General features: G+C 40.5%; 1 protein-coding gene across 2 annotated transcripts in view; it reads right to left on the reverse strand.

Moving 5' to 3' along the window:
- Nucleotides 1-14,211, reverse strand: part of THSD4 (thrombospondin type 1 domain containing 4) — a 243,018-nt gene extending 228,807 nt beyond the window's left edge. The window contains exon 1 of one of the 2 annotated variants that reach the window (XM_039557612.1): nt 14,014-14,211. The gene's annotated coding sequence lies outside the window, so the exon portion shown is untranslated. Of the gene's footprint in view, nt 1-13,778; nt 13,859-14,013 lie in introns of those variants that run through there. The other variant, XM_039557613.1, reaches the window with a different exon arrangement.
- Nucleotides 14,212-15,009: the final 798 nt, after the last annotated feature.

Here is a 15,009-nt window from a genome sequence, read left to right on the forward strand (position 1 = left end):
TTCTCACAAAAGCTTACTGCATTTAAAGTTCTCATGTGCAGTTTCCAGGCAGAAGACAATTATGTAAAACATAAAATGAATCACAAAAATGAGATAATATCACTCTCCAAATTGACAGAGATTTTTGGGATGTAACTGTGTGGAAACAATTCCAAACCTATCTTAAGTTCATTTCAAGATTTCAGAGTGATAGGCTGTGCAATTTTGGCCAAATCCCTGGTATGAGTTTTAAAACTGTGCTTACCAACCACACGGTGGTTGGTTTTTTTACCTTTCCTTCTCTGTCTGAAGAGATACTGTAGGAATCTTGATACCAGCTTCTCACCATTCACTGATTTAAGGAATTCCAACTGTTGTCATAGCTGTTCTGTATAACTAGTGCAGAACAAACTGGAAAGACCTTATACAGGACAAGTGTGCAGAGACTGAGCAGTTCTGTTCCCATATAAAAGACCTTACTCAATGTTCAACTGGTATATTCTACTTGTGTTGTGTAAATGTGGCTGAATATTCCCTTTGCCCACAGATCCACTGACAGGCATTGCATACACACAACCATTAAGAGCTCCCTGTTCCACACTAAACCACCCCAGAGAATTTAAAGATTCTAGCAGTTTCAGCATTTGAAAACCTCATGAAAGGTGCTTATCACAGCTCTACATATTGGAAACCATCACCTCTTCTAACAAGACACACTCAGTATATTTTAGTAAATTTTCTTTTTCTTGTAAAGAACTTTTTTGCTACAATCTGAGTCTTCTAAACCAAGAAGGGACTGAACATGTAAGAGGAAGGGGGAGATTACATGTAAAAGATCCTTTTCATGAAACAATGTTTCTTAAGCAACCATTCCATAATCCTGATCAACATTTATCTGATTACTGATATAGAAAGATATGAAAAAAACCTCAAACATTTAATAGCCTAAAAAGTCAGGTAGAAATACCTGAAATCTCTATAAGCATTGATACAAAACAGGTGAAGCCCTCATTGCTATGACAAGCAAGAGTAACAAATCTGTGTGAATACTGCTAGGATTAAACATCATCTGTCTTGCCTACAAAATGAGCAGTAACAGCACAAATTTGTTTTCAACAAGTTCCTGTTCTAAATATTTTTCTACCAAGTGTAAGTAGGTAGAGTGGTGTTTTAGATTTGGTTCATGTACTGTTTTGAGACCCACTCCATTTTGTGGAAACTCAGGTAGAACTTGTTGCTGTGACTGGGAGTTAGAATGCCCTGGATGGAAATAACTGAGAGAAGGATCATATATGAAATGTCAGTCTGCAAGTCTAATTATTTAGTAGAAGTCTTAATTATACTGATATTGCAAGGCATATAATTGCATTTTGGAACAACTAGGAATAAGGGAAATTTCTTAGAGCCTCTGTTAGCCATACTGACTTCTCTACCTGTAAATATATCAAAGAAAATTAGCTTTTCTTATGCTCTTTTCAGGACTTGGCTAATGAAGGCCATTTTCAGAATCAAAGAAAAGCTTCTTTCTCCCCTTCTTAGTCTGTGTCTTCAAAACACAGGCTCCCAACAGCATTTATCTAGTGGTTCTGAGGACCTACTGTCTTTTGCATGAAAACCAAGAACCCACCAGCCTCACTCAGAGAGTTATAACACACCCTGTTTGAAAAGGTCATAGAAGACAAATATTACAACAAAACTAATTGAAGGCACATGTACAAGGAAAGTAAAACACAACATATTTCAGGAATATAATCAGCTGTTTCTTAGTAATACAGCTGGGAGACACCCCTCTCATTATGTAAAAATCATGTATATTACATAATTATTGTGAAGTTAGAAGATACCTTCCTTTTGCAAAGAGGAAACATGATTTTTCAGCCATTTGTTTAATAAGAATGTCAGTCTGGCAGACAGAAGTCTTCTTTTTTCATTTTTTTAAACTGCTTTCCATGAGAATGGTGTTCAATAAACATTCTAAATACATGCCTAAGCATCAATATCTTCCACATAGTAAAAGAAAGGAAAAAATATAGGAAGCTCTGCCCCAGAGAATATTTTTTATAGTATTAGGCAACAATCAGCATCATATATAGGTGAAGAACAAGCATTCCTGTTGCTAATGTATCCTCTGAAAGAATTATTTCATTTACTGGTAAATAGATGTGTGTGTCATTAGCCTACCACAACTAACTCTGCACGGCTCCAACACAAATAGAAAAACTGATGTAAACTTCCCTTTCCAAAAATTAGAGCTGATTCACAGTAACAGGATAGTAAAAGGAGTCAGCAATTGCTCTGTGAACTCACAGAAACATCTCTAACAATATAAAAATCCTGAACTTCATAAATGTCATTTCCTAAGGAAGAAATTAAACAGTAGAGGAAAGCTTAAATATATCACAGTACTCATAAAAAATTCTTTAAAATTAAAAAAAAAATTGTCCCCATCAAGCTATTACCTGAACACATACAATCTCAAAATATTAACTTTTACAAAGTTCCTTCTGTTCTATTGACATGATTTCTGAGGTGTTGGGGTACCAGTGTCAGAACACAACATGGAGGACAGTATGTGATGTGGACTTGAAATCTTCTCTTGCTTATTCAGAAATAAAATATTTTCTTTGGGTATCAGTGGGAATCATCTCTCTGCATAAGTAATACCTCCAAATAACAATGCTTTTTGGGAATATTCCCACATTATCCAGAGCAGACAAGTGATAAAATTGTTTCAGTACAGGATGCTGCAAAAGTCAAACCAAACCACTTTTAAACCTGTCAGCCAACCTCTAATGGCTAAGCTAAGCCTTCTTAGTCCTTGAAAGAGATCACTTTGCACCAGAGAAAACATAGACTTAATCAAGATTGACTAGGTATTTCTCTTCTGGGTAGCTATTCATATCCACTATCATCAGAGATGTTAAATTTTCTAAAGTTAAACTCTGTGCAGAGGAACAGTTACTAACTGGAACATGTATCTATAAATACAACACAGGCATCTACCGAAATTAGCATTAATATCCTTGTGATTCAATTTTCAACTTCAGCTACAGTGACTCCAAGGGCTTCTGCAGCATTATTCTTGGTGTACTAAACTACACATGGGATAAAAACAATTTCTGGGGAACTTCAGAGATTTCTCTGCCTATTATATATCTCTCTGCTTAGGGTTAGGCATTGTAAAGAAAGGCTGGCATTCCCTCAAGACTGAATGAGTCTTTGACACAGAAGAGCAATTAGGGGGAAGAAAACCCAAACAATCCCAACCCAAACCTATTTGTTAGTACAGGTAAAAGCAAGGCAATTCGGTGTCGGTTTATTAGTCCATATACTTAGAAATAAAATACATTTATAAATGGATATGCCAGGCCACAACCCAACAAGTCTCTCTCCCCTGCAGTCTGGCAGCAAAAGAACAGTATCTTGGTAGTCCAAGGACTATCCCCAGTGTTTCAGTGCAGGGCTGCACTGCAAACCAACTGGCTCCTGTAGTTTCTCGAATGGAGATTAAGGTGGGCACACATCCCAAAATAACTCATCAAATCCTTTTCTACACAAGTTTTCAAGGACAAGTGTTTTAACATACATTTCAATACTGCCAAAACTGGAAGGAAAAACACCACAGGTACCCACTGACGCACATTTTGTACTAACAAATGTCCAAGAAAAAGTGACCAAGCCTCTAGTAACAGACTCTAAACATTAGGAAAGTCCTCTTCCCTTCAGTCATTTTCTGCAGTCAGCAAACTTCTTTATTTTGGCAAAAAGAAGAGATTTCTCTTTTCCATCATGCAATTCCTACATGACTTGGGCTTCACTTCAGTCAGTGACCAGCACTGCTCAGGTGACAGCAGTGTTGCAACCCAGTTGTCATGGAAAAGCTGAGCAACAGCTTGAAGGTGCTGTACTGTACTGGGGCATGGAGGGGAGAGGTGCACCATCTTAAACATTCAAACAACACCTTATCCTCTAGCACTTGGGATAATTTGGGCTAATTAAGCACTTCCTAAATAGTTTCAGTACATGAGAGCAAAACAAGGCTTCAACTGACCAGAGGCCAGACACAAGGATGTAGAACTTCTCAGGTACCCGTGTGGGAATATATTTTAGGAACCACTGAAAAATAAGTGACACATGTCCAAAATAAACAGTGCTGAGATTGTGATGGCATTCTGGTAACTGCTGAACGTGCCTTTGCTCAATAAAGCATAAAAATATCAATTATTCATCTGTTCTGAAGGAAATGTCATATACCTAATAGCAAGACTTATATGCTTTATTGTTTAAGAGGAAGTACAGAAAACTGTTAGATCACGGACAGAAAAACAGCTCACCATGTAGCTTACACATCTTCATTGTGCATTTCAGAGTCTAGGCTCCTGAAACATCTTGAAATGAATGAGTTGTGCAAGATTGCTTAAATTACTTTGTTATCAAATAATACTGTAAGAATTATGAGATTCTAATTTATTTCTCATTAAAATTCTCTCTGATGTGAGGCTCCCCACATACTGGTATGGAAATGCAACAATGGAATTTGAAGATTTATTGTTTTCTTTTACGTTTCTACATAATGATGAATAATAGGTCTAATGAGAGGTCTTGCAAGAGCACTGTGAAATGAAGTATTTTTTTCATAATTTTGAAATAGAATACCAGGGAACTTCAACCCAACATGGAACAAACTATCTGACAGCCAGCTGGAAGAATGGCAGTAAGTTATCTTGTACATCTTTTGCAAATACTAAATTCTGCATGCAAGTAAATACAGGGATAACTCAGAGAACATACTGAAAACCTGTTTCACAATGTTCTATTTAGCTTTCATCCACAGTAAAATTTAGATGAGGTCTCCAGCACAACAACACAGACATTCAATATGTTTATCTGCTGAGCTTGATATATATAGAATCTTACAAATAGTTCAATTCCAAAACTGGACTGGCAACCAAGATAGTAGCATCAGGTGCCAGTTGTGCTGCCAAGCCTTTACCATTTAAAGGGGTACATTTGCAGAGGTGCATCTCTTTTCTATGGGAAGAAGATGTTAATGGAGAAAAAAGGGAAAACACTAAGTTACTAAGTTTTTATTAGTGAAGATGACAAACAACGCTATCATTGTGTCTTTTCAAGAAAGAGAAATTAAGATTCAGCATGATTAGTGACAGCAGAAGAAATGTAAAATCCCTATGTTCAGAAATCCAGAAACTATTTACATTCACAATTCTACTCCCCAGACTGATGCCACTGAATATAACTTTCCTGAAGTCCTTATTTGGTTCAGGTTCCAGAAATATCCTAATTCTTATATCAATCATACCTCCATGTGGTGAACCCTTCACCCTCCTGCATTTTAAAACTGAACTGCAAGATCCTTTAAGTGTTGGGAGAGGGAGCTGTTTATTCTTATCCTGTCAGCTTGAAAGGGATTTTAGACATCCTACAAATCTTGTCTTGCTGCTATGCCTCATGTGCTCTGGTGGTCTAGATGACAGTTAGTATTTCAGTCCATTTAATGTAAACTGCATGAACTGTTACACTCCTACAGGAGATACCATTCCTTGACACAAAAACACAAAGATAGCCCAAGATTCCTTGAATGTATGATTATCATTCACTGAGCAGGGAAATTGAAACCTTTCACCAGCTGCAGATTAAAATCTCCCTATGAGGAAATTTATGGTTTGGAAGATGCCATCCATTGGCCTGTGAAGAATGAATTTATGGTTGACAGATAAAAGATCCTAACCTTGCAGAATCACCAACTGCCCTTGTCACCCTTGCTAATAGCATTATGCAAAAAACCTAAACCAGTCAGGAAGATGCCTATCTGACTTCCAGTCATCCTTTCCAGGTCAGGTTCTAGTCTTGAGTTTTTCTCAGCCTATAAGTAAACTCAATACTCCTTCCAACAGAGGTTTGCTTGACAGTAGGAGTAAGACATGATTGTAGTCTGACTTTGAAAGAGCTGAATCAACTTTGCTACTTGAAAAGTCATTCACCAGAGCTAATGCACACAAGCACCCACTCTTATATCTGCAAAAGCCAGAAGGGTTGAAGAGACAAAACTGTAAGAAATACCATACTTCCCTGTAATTCCTGCATGGGCTTGCAAAGAAAGTAGGTTAAAGAAAACCCCTTTTTAACAAAACAGTGGAAACCAGCAGCACAGTTAGTCACAGCATAGTAAAGAGGTGACTCTATCCTGCCTCCCCATTTAGTCATACACTACTTTATTCAGAATAAGGTAGCCTCAACATGCTTGCAACACAGCAGTTACAGCAAAATTATTATACTTCGTTTTGTGAGACCCTGCACCTCACAGCTTAATGACATACCTGGATTAGGAGGATACCTAGAGTGGGAAGTGTGACTACCATGATACAGGTCTATCCACTGACAGCATATACATAGCCTTTTGGCTGTACATTTCAGAATAAGCTATTATTTTCTGTCTATATATAAGAAAAGTTTTAACACATAAGCATCTTTGCTCACTATCTCTGTTAATCAGATGTAGCTTAGAAACTGTACTTCATAGAGGTAGTTTCAGAGTTGGCAGCTGTGCAAGTCACAATGAAGTCACTTCTCCCTTCTGACTACAATAATAGCCAAATCTAATTCAGTGTATCAAAGTCATCTACAATCCAGAAATCTCTGCCACCATTATACCACGTTTAGGGAATTTTGTAACCATTCCTGCTCAAGAAAACCTATTCAAGTGGCTGGGACTTGGCCTAAGCAAAGTGAAAAGGGCCCTTACTGCATCAGGTAAAAAGAAATCAAAGGTCATTTCTTGGCAGTAGAGCCTGAACTTATTTGTGCTTGAGGGCAGGTTATTACAGCACACTGACTCTCACCTGACGTCACTTAATGCTTCAGGCAAAATACTCATGTATCTGCAAACTGAAAAATGGGGACTTAAAATGTGAATGTGAAACTGCTTGAATCTGCAAGACAACAGGAACAGCCTATTACAAAATGCTGGCAAAGGAAACCAAGTAACTCCTCCAACACTGTGAACTTCTTTTGCTGCTTTATATAACCTGTATGCCAGAGGTGATAGAGTGACCTTTAAAAAAGGGGTGACCAAATTTCATATGTTGTCTTTTGGATTTGGGTTTTTTTAAATCAGAGTCTACTGCTGTTGCACAAACTGCTTAAAGGCAGACAGTCTTATATGCTGACTTAGTCTTCTACTTGAGTACTCACTCTTGGAGATAGGTGAAGACTTGCTGAAAGGAATGCAACTCGAACGGAATCACTCTGGGTACTTCACACTCTGCTCCCTGCTCTAACATAATATCTGTATGGTCTGAGGAAACAGGCATTTTGCAAAGCCCAGAGTTTTGAAAAGCCCTTCTAACATAACTAAGAAAACAGCAAAACAAAAAGCAGAAACAAACCCCACCTTTCTGAATCTTCAAATGCCAGGAAGATACATTTGGATACAGTTTCTCCCCCTCTTCCCATTTCAAAGCAGTAGAAACAATCACAACTAAATCACAAGCACTATGGTTCAAAATAAATCAGAAAATGACAGTTTCTGTCCAATTTTAACAGTATGAAAGCAGCAAAGATTTTTTAGCCCTTTCATGCCCTCATGATTCAAAACTGCATAGGGATGTTTTTCTTGTTTAAAATAATTCTTAATTATTCTTATATAAAATTTAAACATGCTCACAACTATCATTCTGCATTCAGCCATGGCGTGATGAAATTGGCCAGCAACAAATACAGGCAGAAGGCACAGCTTTATTGACAACTGATTCATTACAGCAGCATTGTGAGTGCCTATGTAATAAATCTGAACCTGATCCTGCAAAACTGTAAACATTACTATGGGAAGAAACAAAAGTACTGCAATTGCCTTAATCTGAGCAAATCTCTGAACTGGAGGGGGGAAGTAAGAAAGAAAGGAAAAAAGAGACAATCTTTTTGGTGTGCAATATGTATTAATGAGTACAAGCAATGCCTGAAGAAGGAGTATAAGAAATTATATTTTTAATAGCTGCTTATCACTACAAAAAAATCAAAGCTGACATCCTGCTTTAACCCCTGTGTTGCAACACATGAACAGTATTTCCTGGGCCAACAAAACTGAACAATACTAACAGTTAATGGTTAACCCACTCTATTCTTTTAAATCCTTATTCTTATGCTGGTTTAGTAAAGTGCTTCAATTCCACATAGAGACCCTGAAAATCTACAAGGAGATTTGCCCACTATTTCCCACTCACTTCCCCAGTGAATGCAGCTCCACAGAACTACAAGAAAATGAGACAGAGTTTTTATTTCTGCCAGATTAAGTAATTGCATCCATTCCATACAATTTATCACTCTTTTGGGCAGCTTGTGTCATGGGATGACATTTTATTGTAATTATGCGGGGTGGGATTGGACAGGCTCTTGCTTCTCTTTGCCAATCCGATAAGCAAAAATATATTTTTTTTTACTTTCGTAGAAACTACATGCTTTAGACAAAAATAACCAAAAATACAAGTATAATAAACAAGCAACTAATGGTTTGATGTCACCAAGTCAGGACTACAGCAATCACCTTTACTGTGGAAAAAAAATCCAGGACATCTGAACACTTTCCAAGTCAACATTTACTCTCAGATTAGTGTCAATAGTTTTGCTGAATTTGCCATTTAGAGATAGGTTTGTCCTTCCATGCACTTCTCTGCAGCTAATCCAAAGGGAGTATCAGGGGAATCCGCTTGATTCAGGATTACAGATTTTAGTCATACAATATTCAAGCATCCAAGTGACGTTTTTGTCCTGGGGGATTACTATCCATGCTCACATATATCCAAGTGCTGATCCAGCAAGGCCAAACACAACAGATGTTTTTCACCAAGAAGCAGTTTTCATGAAGAAGGGCTTTTAAAAAGGGCTTCTTTATCCATCCTTTTCCCAAAACCAGAGCAAAAAAAAACACATTCCAACTTGGATATCATGACTCACATAGAAGGCAACAAGCAGGAAACCACAGTACTTCTATCAGCATTAGAGACAGTATCCTCGGGCTCCCAACAAACACTTCACTTTGGGAAGCCGCCTTCTCTTGTTCTCTTATCTCACCAGATCATGCAGTCCCAAAGGACAGACCTTGCCCCACCTCTTGGGCAAGCCTGGTCCAAGGTGTCACATCAGCCCTGCTTGTTCATAGACAAACTAGGAAAGCCTGCTCACTACCAGGTTTCTCTGCTAAACTTCATTTTGATGCAAGAAGAGGTCAATACAACCCAGTCAAAGATAAAGTTCAGAAGTTGAAAGTTCAGAAGTTGGAACTTCTGTTGTCACAGCAGTTATCTCTTGAATTTAAAAAAAAGGACTATTCTTTTATTAATGTTAGTATTTTAAGAAGCTTGGGTTTAGGAAAAAAGCACAAATAAGCAAAGTTAAATTTAAAAATTACATTCAAAACAGGGAAGTTTTCTGTATTTCTCTCTACACTTAATCACATATGGCTATATATAACTCATGAATTTATAGCAGTCTTATAGGAAGGGGAACAAAGGATCACAGTTAGAAACAAGCAGCTCCTCTGCAAAGGGATGAATTTTATCTACCAAGTCCTGTAAATTTTTTTTGGTACCCAGACAGTCTTCCAAAGGCTCCAGTTCCTGGAACCAACTATACAACAAGTATAACTTGTTGAGTTAAAGAACAAGTTACTCTCGTACTGTCAAAGAAAACACTGGAAACTCATGGTTGAAACCAGTGGTCTTGTTTTCCAATGACAAGAGCACATCATGTGGGAGTGGCCTGATCTGAAAGACACTGAAGTTACTGATAACCTTTTCCATTACTTTACTGGCCCTTAGACCAGAGCTTTAAATAAAAGAGATAGTGGCTCTTGCACTTACTGAGAAAAAAATCTACAGAACTGATGGAAAAAAAGTAAATATTTTTAAATAAATTTTTCCATATAAGGAGCCTGGAATTTTCCTGTGAAGGGAAATTCGAAAACCAGGACCAAAACAAATACTGAAGTGGGATGCCAAGTAGCAGCAGCACAGGACTGATAAATAGCCAACAAGTAAGGCCTTAGGCTGTGATTTGCAGAAGTACAGTAATAAACCTATGAGACACATAGAACACAATTTAGGTTCACTCATGTACAATAAATATTTTTATTCAAATGACTTTTTTTTTTAGCATCTTTGCATGCAGACTATCTTCAGGAAATTTAACAGTTTACCAACATCCTGTAATTATCATACCTAGTTCAGAGATAAAGGAACAAGTTCAGAGATAAAGCCAGACTTCAATGGACTCGGTGAGCAGCACAGAGCAGCCAATGGGAGCGTTGAAACCAGAAGCCCACGTTCCAGGAACTCACATGTCCATCACCTCAGCAGCCCACAAGGCTACTTGCCATCACAAGGATAGGACTGTGATCCCATCTGCATTCCTAGTGCAAGAACAGTTCCTGTGGAGAAGCCCCACATTTAACACTTGGTACCACCATTTAAAAAATATGTAACAGATGTCTGTACACGGTGTTGACAAGTGCTGTTTAACAGCAACCAAAATTATGAACACTGACCCATCTCTGGGAATGCCATAACCCTGCAGGGGTTACAAAATTTGATGTGTGACATGAGACTCAAGTCCCCAAGAGAAAAATGGGTGGGACAGAACATTCCAGGAGGAGAAAACTGAGTTGGTTTAAATTACAGATTTTGAATCTGTTATTGTCACTAACACAAAGAACAAAAACTCAAATAAAGAAAAAAAATAATCAGGCAACACTAAAGCACATGGTTTCAGCTCTGCTCCCTTTATACAAAGTAAGATATGAGGCAAAATCAGTGTCCATCAGATCATTCTGTTAATCAATCTTTTATCAATCTTATATCTGCTTAGCATCCCTCTAATTAATCTTCTAAATAAAGTACTAAACCATGCATTCTTCCTAAAAATCTAATATAAATGATCAGAATTATCTAGTGTAAAGTACTAGCTATCCTGAACAAAACCAAAGCTATTTCAATGCAAAACACAGCAACTTAACCTCCTATATATTAACAATGCAACCATGTTCGTCGGTCACATATTGAACCACATATATTCATAACTTAATTAGCTTTACAATTACCCAAGTCATGGTCCAAACTGCATTTAGATCAGGTAGAGCTTCTGTCTGAAAACAAAAGAACTAATAACTAAACTGTCTATGTGCCTACTCAAGGGAACAAGACTTGTCATAGAATCTGTTCTTCAACCAGCACTGTTACCACTGGAAGCATTTCACAATTAAAAGCTACAAAATGCTTTCCCTATCAACTCTGTGGCAAAAGGGCTACTATCAAGGTCCAAACTCTTTAAGAAGCTGGTTTGACACAGTAAGTTTTCTTTTACTTTTTTTCCTACTTGCAAAAAATAACAACCTTCCAAACCTGAAGCCTGTTATGATAACATAACACTACAGGGGATACAGCTAAAATCGCTTGTGCATGGTTGGCTTTGGAGTTCCTTGGGGGTTTTAAGTGCTTTAAAAAGTGCCATCAAACCTTACTTCTCTCGTACAGAGTTTAAAGCCCACAGAAATGTCTGCAATGACTGCACTTCACTGTACATGATAAACCTGATTTTCAAAGTAAAAAAGAAAATCCCAAGTACCACTAAGTGTCTGACCAGCACTTCACCTCTGTTTATACTACAGCTGCCACTGTGAACAGTCTGAATATCACACATCTGATGTCACATCACAGAGAACTGAGACTGCAGTGTGGAAACCCAGCTTCTCTGGTGCCACTGTCTGCACAGGATCAGACACTGAGGCTAATACGAGTCTTCAAGATGATACTGCTTTTTTGTTTTATTTTCAGCCTTCATTTAATGCACATCTGCCTAGCACAGTTACTCCGTTTGTTCTACAGCAAAACCAAAGATTTTGTACTGAGATCATAAAACTCATCACTACCTGGGAGAAACCTAATTAATTTTCTACAATTAAATCTGCTGGAGCTCTGAAGGAACCTGCTGTATGAAATGCAGAAAGACAGAAATCCTGCACTAGACAACAGTTCCAAGTGTTTCTGAGAGTTAGTCAGGAATCAAAAGTTGCTCCTTCAATTACAATGGAGCTGTTTCAGGTTAAAGTCATCATCAGCAAGACCTGGGATTAGCCCTGCTCCTAAATAAAACTTGAAAAGTTATGGTCAGGGCACAATTATGATAAATAATTCATTTTTCCTACCTATACTCACTTTGAAGAACTCCCTATGACAATCCACAGCAGCTGGCCTCATATTTCTAACTTGGCTAAAAATGCTCACTTTGCCTTTCAACAAGAAAAGTGCTGCAGTCTCTCCTCCTAGTCTACTTAATTCCATTCTCCCTCTAGATTCCCTGGAAATGGAGTTCCCTGGTGATGGAAAAGAAAGCATCAAGAATTACAGGTGTCTAATGAATTTCAGCAGTATCCAGTTTCATTTTAAACCCCTGATGATACTGAATAGGTGAAAATCACATCAACAAGTAGATTACTACTAAGTTTGCACCAGAAAGAGGTCTGAGTTGGCAAGCTACAGCTCAGTAGATCAATTTTCTAAGAGTGCATTGCCAGTTCCACAAAAAGCAATAAAGTCAGACAGATTTGGGCTATTTTCAGTTCCTGCTCTTGCCACAGAAGACAGGAAAAACATGCACAGCAGACTGACAGAATATTAAGAGCCCATCAGGCAACTATTTAATCCATAACCTTATACCCTTGTATTGAGCTACTAACCACTAGTGCCTTAGATAGTGGTTTCTGATTTAAAAAATAAATCACACTGATTCATCAACAGGTGACACATGGAGTTACAAATATTTCTATTATTTTTGATGGCTATTCATGATATTGATGCACCAACTTATCTGTCATCTCTGCATGATGCCCTTATGTTGTACTGAAATATTGCAAAAAAGCTCAGTTTGGTGATCCCTTGATCAAAAAGAAAGAAAAAAATTGAAAAAAAAAGATACAGAAAAGAGAAATTACACTGGCAAGAGATACAGAAGAAAGGTGACAAAAAAGCTAAGAATTCTTTAACTTGAAATAAAGAATAGCTGAGGTAGACAGATAATGAAAGAACACAGCTCTGAAATAGCACAGAGATAGTGTGCAGAGACCAAGCATAATTCATTTTATAAGGTCCATACAGTATCAGACAGAAAATTTACAAAAAGCAAAAAGAAGTAGTTTTTGCACACAACATAGTAACCTGTAGAACTAACTCACTGCTGTCAGCCTCTCTAAACTGTTCATGTATCTAGCATCTGGAAAAAAATAATTTGGATTAATTAATGTCAAGTGTGTCAAGGGCTATAAAACACACAGGTGTGGACACACCAATAGTTGCAAAAATGTAAAGCCACAGCTGGAGAAGAAAAGGTATTTCAAAATTACCCTCTGCTACAGCACATACCCTGTAGCCTGACAACTAAGCACAAACAGCTCCAGTGTTGGTAGAATTAGAGAGATGGTAACAAAGCCAGAGTCAGGAAAGCGTGAAGAGAAACACCGAACGCCAAACACGGTTCATGCTTTGCACACTGTGCTTAGTTAGACCAAAGGATCTGGCCCAAAGCAGGAACAATTGCAACACGCATTCTTGGTGAGGCGAGTTATCCACGTCTTTCCGTCTCCCGTACAAACTGCTGGATTCGGCTCAGACTACGTGCAGCTACAGCTTCTGGTGGGACACCGAGGCAAAACTAAGCAGCTCCTTACACTGCCTCTGGATGCAGCTCCTGGAAACCGAGCGTGCGAGGAGAGCAGCTTTGAAATGGCTACTTACACAGCCAAAACACGCGGCGCAGGAATCCCGCGGAGGGGAGCAGAGCCGAACCGCGCTCCCGCAGCCGGGGCAGAGCGAGAGCAGCCCCTCAGCCCGGCGCGGAGCAGCCCCTCAGCGCGGCCTCGGGCTTCGCCACGGCCGAGCGCCACCGTGCCGGGCACTGCCCGCGCCCCGCGTCCCCGGCACGGCGCCCACCGCCCACCTGGCGCGCCCACCCTCCCCGGCCTTGCCTCACCGCTCCGCGCCGGCGTCCCGTCCGGGCGCCCCGCGACGAGGCGCTCTCGGGGGCGAGAGGACTGAGAGCCTCGCGGCCCCCGGCGCATGGGAGGCAGCGCGCCCTCGGCCGGGAATGCCGGAGCCCCGCAGGACCCGAGCAGGTTCCCGGCGGCTCCAGGGCTCAGCCACAGCCTCTCCCCTCGCTCCCGCCCGCCGTCGGTGCAGGAGCTGCGCGCCGGCTGCTGCCACCTGCCGGCCGCACAGCGCAGCCCGCGCCCACTCCCTCCCTCCCTCCCTCCTTCCTTCCCCCGGAGGGCCGGCGCTCCAGCGGCGATGTCCAGCGGGGAAGCCTGCGAGGCGGAGGCGCAGGGGCACCGCGCCTTCGAGTGCCGGTGCGCGGGGGGAAGGCGGCGTATGGCGGGGGTGCGAGGGACCCGCCGGCGGGGCTGCCCTGCGGATCCCCCGCTGAACGGGAGCGCAGGTGCCCACCCGCGTCCAGCCCCGCGCGGTGGGAGCGGCGCTCAGAGGCTGTCAGGGAGCGGAGCGCTGCCCCGGGCTGACCGCGCACCCTCCTCTGCAGGAGCGGCCGGGCAGGTGCCGCTGCCGGGGCTCTGCCAACGCAGCCGTTCTGCGCGGCCAGAGCAGGGTATTGAGTACACTGTACTCCAGCAGGTTTCAGTTCTTCCAGACCTTCTCTCTTTGAGACGAGGACACTAAGGCATCCCATTCTGCTGCCCTCAGACACTACAAGAAGACGCGAGAGACAACTGTCGTCTCCCTACTCACTGGCTGGATGAAAGACCGTCTGCTTCCAGAAACAATACTGACAACTAGAAAACAATATACGGTCCTGACAGTGTTTGCTTAAAAGTGTGAGCTTTGAAACCGAGCCAGTAACAGTGATACACTGGCACTGTGAAAAGCACACCACCAATAAGCAACTATGAGGAGGATCTTCTCTTGGTAACTTTTGAGTTAGTGTCTGAGGAAAAAGCCTGGAATTGTGTCTCTGTAC

The sequence above is a fragment of the Corvus cornix genome, chromosome 10 (assembly GCF_000738735.6).
Source record: "Corvus cornix cornix isolate S_Up_H32 chromosome 10, ASM73873v5, whole genome shotgun sequence".
In the NCBI taxonomy this organism is placed as follows: domain Eukaryota; kingdom Metazoa; phylum Chordata; class Aves; order Passeriformes; family Corvidae; genus Corvus; species Corvus cornix.